The sequence below is a fragment of the Nuphar pumila genome, chromosome 4 (assembly GCF_984573655.1).
Source record: "Nuphar pumila chromosome 4, dmNupPumi1.hap1.1, whole genome shotgun sequence".
NCBI classification, from domain to species: Eukaryota; Viridiplantae; Streptophyta; class Magnoliopsida; order Nymphaeales; family Nymphaeaceae; genus Nuphar; species Nuphar pumila.
In genome coordinates this window covers 18,372,497-18,377,267 of record NC_143252.1, presented here as the reverse complement: position 1 = coordinate 18,377,267, position 4,771 = coordinate 18,372,497, and the positions used below count along the sequence as shown (strand labels likewise).

Here is a 4,771-nt window from a genome sequence, read left to right as displayed (position 1 = left end):
GCCACGTTCACTTAGGGGCAGGGAAGGAGCTAAGAATTTAAGCTAGGGTGGGTACAAATACACAGTAATAATAAAAATAACTTTCATGACAATAAACTATACTAACAAGTGCAAAAGAAAAAGATCCAGAGATTGGTTCCATTTTTCGATTTTGATCCAATTTAGATCTATAGAGTTGGACCAATTATTTAGGATTTAGACCTTGAACCTATACATCCGACCATATATTGCCTAGATTTTTGGTAAAAAAAATCCAACCATTGTACAAAGATCACGTCCATGGTGCAGCAAAAATATGTCAGTTGCTAGGGAATTGGGGGTTCTAGATCTGGATCCAACAACTTTCTATGTTTTCTATGTTAGAACTTAGAACCAAGGGTTCTAGGGATATGTAAACAGTTCGGATTTGGATCAGATGTAGCCAATACCATATATGATTAGATGGATTTGAAATCAGATTTGGATACAGATGGTGAAAAGCTCATACCATATCATGTATTTTTACATGTAATGGGATTCAGATTTCCATCAAATTAATTTGGATATTTGTCAGATTCACTAGCAAAAAGTCAAGACCATGTCCACATTCGATTATAAGCAAATTTGGCTTACCGAATCCGACTAAACAGAGTCATCGGTTGTTGTATAAAATCTGATCCATTGACATCCCTAAAGGGTTCCACCCGTTTGGGTCAAACTTGATCCATGTAAGGATCTGGATCCAAACTCCAATGTCTACTTTTTGAGTAGAGATTGCTCGAGAAAGGATCCTATTCTATGACATATGATGTCGCACGATCCCATGTCAATCCTGGCCGTCCAATTGATGCATCTGAACGGCTAGAGTGAGATCCATGTCTGGGTAGCGTGGACTAATCCCAAGTGCTAAGTGGACAACTAGGATCAATATAGCATGTATTTCCATCATATGTCACATGATGAGATCCGTCCTTTTGCTGAGAGGAGTCGTGTTCATATGATACCGAGAAGCAGAGTGTTCCCAAAACAACAAAAATGAATAGGATGGTTGCCTTCACAGATTTGTGTATTCGACGAACGAATTTCGACACCGGAAAAATGCTAGAATCCGTGGAGTGGGTAACTTCGACGAGTAATTTACGGTAGGCACTTTTCAATTTCTGGCTACAATTGTCGATGGTTATTAAGGTATTTGCATCGCTTCATAATCTCGTTAGTCGTAGAAGATTGAGGTTAACATGCTCCCATCGTGCCCACTTTCATGGTGTTGCCTAGAGTTCGAGTCCTGAAGGAGTTGATGACCAAGTGTTTGTTCAAATTCCTAAGAGAGTTGGGCGGCAATCTTCTGATGAAACTCTTCCTAGAGATGCATGCCATATGTTTGATGCAATGCCTCAGAGGGAAGCACTTAACCTATTTGATTCAATTACACAAAGGGATCGTGAAACCATGAATGTTGCTATCATTAGATTAGCAAAACAAGGGCACACCCGAGAAGTCTTGCAGTTATTTGGCCTTATGCATGGGTTTGGTTAGGGATTAGAGATTTAATTGGGAAAGGGGAGCGTCAGGACTCAGGGCATGTCGGGCTTAACGGGGCACCAATTCCCACCCAGACCCTGACCCAGACCCGATCGGGTCAGGGTGGGCACTACCATTGGCCTTCTGCGGTTAGGGTGGGCACTACTACGGGTCAGGGTGGGTCCCTGACCCATACCCCTTGGGGGATTTCAGCAGGTTAGGGTGGGCATGTGCCACCCTCCTCCCAATGTGGCTCTGCCCTTGCTTAGGGGTTGTTTGATCCCCTGTCTCCACACGATTATGAACGAAAATCACGCTGTGAACCTGGGAATATAACAAACCTTGGATACGGTGGACGTGCGGAGTGCGTCCATCGCATCCTTATTTTATTGGAAATTTTGCTCCACCCCTGTTACGGTTAAAACAGGGAAGCCAGGGGCATTATTTTAAAAAAAATCAAGGGAGAAGGGTCCCTCGACTCTCGCTCTCTCTCTTGCAGCCAGGCGGTGAAGGTGTGAGAATGACATTTAGTCCCCATTTTCTTCTTTCTTTCTCTTTTCTTCGTTAGTGTCTCTATCTCTCCCTTTTCTTCTTTCTTTCCCATCTTCGTTTCTCTCTCTCTCTCTCTCTCTCTCTCTCTCTCTCTCTCTCCCCCTTTTTTGTTATTCGTTCTTTATTTTTTTTTTCTTCTTTTTTGTTGTTCTTCTCTGTTATTTGTTCTTTGTTCTTCTTCTTCTTCTTCTTAGGGCTTTGAATAGTTTTTTCATTAATTATATTTTTTCTTTTATTTTCATTGATTAGTGTTTTTTTCTTTTATTTTCATTGATTAATACTTTAAATCAAATTTCTTAAATTAGAACTTTTGTAGTTAATTTGATTAAGATTTTGTTATTTGATTTTCTATAATTAGGGCTTTGAATTAAATTTTTAAAAGTTAATTTGATTAGGGTTTTCTTTGATTTGATTAGAGTTTTCTTTTTCTATAATTAGGGCTTTGAATCCATTTTTTTTATTAAGGCTTTTTAAAGTTAATTTGATTAGGGTTTTTCTTGTATTTGATTAGGGTTGTTTGTTTTCTCTGATTAGGGTTTGAATTAGGGTTTTTTTATTTAATTTTATAGTTTATTTTTCTTATAGTTTAATTTTTTTGGTTTATTTATGATTATTTTCTTGCATTTTGATAATTTATGATTTAATAGGGTTTGATAATTTGATTTCTATAGTTAATTTGATTTTAGGGTTTGATATTTTTATGATAAACTTTCATAATTAGATGTAATATGACATTGATTAAACATTTATATATAAAAAAAATATCAATTGTTATTTTTTCTCAAATTACTCAAATTTTAAATATTTTTTAGTTTTTAGATCCAATTTGAGATCCATATCCAGGGTTAAAATTCATAATAAACATGTTAATATACTTATATGGTTGGGTAGATTGAGTCTTACAATCCAAAACAAAGTTATCTGACCCATTATCTGTGTGTGTTAATGTTGTCGGCACGCAACGTAAAACCAACATTGGACACAAGAAACACAACTCTTTGTATAGTTGAAACAAACTTTGGCCTTAGTACAGTTGTTACAGAACAAAAAAAAACATGTATTCTGTTTGTAATGTTTGTCTGTGTTGTCCAATCTTAGACGATGCATCAAACAAGCCTTTTTCATCATCACGATATCTTTTTGGTGTTCTTGCTTTATGTTGATGATATTATTTTAACTGAAAATAGTTTGTCTGTCATGTCCTCTCTAGTTACCAAACTTAGTTAAGAATTTTAGATGAAAGATCTTGGTGATTTACATCATTTTCTCGGTTTGAAAGTTTATGAGACTGGTTTTGCTTTAAATCTCACTCAGAATAAATATTATATTTGTCTCTTGGATATATTTGGTATGTTGGTTGCCTATTGTGGCTCGCTCTAGTGCTGTGGTAGAATACAAATCTATGGCTCTCTCTGGATTCATTACCTGTTACACGATCTTTGTGTTTTATTATGTCAATCCCTCTTTTCTGTGACAATATTAGAGCTTTGTATATGGCTTACAATCCAGTTTTTCATGCTCACACTAAACATATCAAACCATACTATCATTTTCTTCAAGAGCGTGTTGCTCGTCATGAGATTAATGGTCTGTTTGTCACTTTTGTCAGATCATATAAATGACATCTTTACAAAGGGAATCTCCCGTAAGATGTTTCACAATTTTCGTTCCAAGCTTCTGTCCCCCTCTCCCGTAAGCTATCTGGATACTAGTGTGGAGGATCCTATCCTATCATGGTGATAAGAAGCAAGAAGAAAACCAAGAGCTAAAGGAAATCTTGTCATCATCCTTTACTGGAAGTTTTCAGCCCAAGAAAGTTTCTCAAGAAGAGAAAGATTCCCAACAAGAGAACTCTCAAGATAAGAAGGATTCTAAATATGATAGAGATGGATTAGGGAAGAAAGACTGCAATAAAAAATCTTGTAAAATTAAGACATCCAACGTGATTGTTCGTTCTCTTGGACATCCAACGATTGATTCTCATTGAGCATCCATCTTAAAGCAGCACTGGGAACATCTTCTTGATGGTCGAAGGGATGATCCTCGAGTTTTATTTACAAGCTGAGGACAGTAGCTAGGTTGGACGAGGCTAGCTAGCTAGTTCACCGGCTCCTATAGAACGGTACCAAAAGGGAGAGGGTGGTGTATGTTCCCCCTGGAACACGGGGCCGCGTGTTCAGGGGTCCGAATGAGTGCCATGTGGCACTCATTCGGCTGGTTATGTACGGAGGAAGATCTTGGGTTTTGCAATATTCCTTCCTCCGTACACAACCAGCCGAATGAGTGCCACATGGCACTCATTCAGACCCCTGAACACGCGGCCCCGTGTTCAGGGGGTAACATACAACCTGCTCGGACCAAAAGGGGGCTCGGCTTATCTGGTAGGAGCAGCTAGTGCACGTCACCTTGCAAGTTCAAATCTCAATAGTATAGTTGTATAACTGTTAGAGGTCTGCCTAACCCCAGCTTGCCTTTCAAAAAAAAAATGCATAGATAGAACGGAGGTTTGTCGTGGATGAGTCCCCGGCCTAGCTAGTTCTGACTATATGTGCGTGACGGAGTCCAAACAAACTGTAAATATAAAATGGATCAGGTCTGGGTCAGATCCAAACCCGAATGGAAGAGGCCTTACATTTCAATTCTTCGACTCATTAGAGCGAGGCATGTTGAAGGCGGGCAAAAAGTCAACAAGTCAAATGGGTCAATCGTGGATTAATTG

The 4,771-nt window shown here is 38.5% G+C and overlaps 1 long non-coding RNA gene across 1 annotated transcript; it reads left to right on the top strand.

Annotated features, from left to right (window-relative positions):
- Window positions 1–991: 991 nt before the first annotated feature.
- LOC149839552 (uncharacterized) lies at window positions 992–3,993 on the top strand. Its single transcript, XR_016431498.1, has 2 exons — window positions 992–1,121; window positions 3,662–3,993. It is a non-coding gene; the product is annotated as an uncharacterized LOC149839552 (long non-coding RNA).
- Window positions 3,994–4,771: the final 778 nt, after the last annotated feature.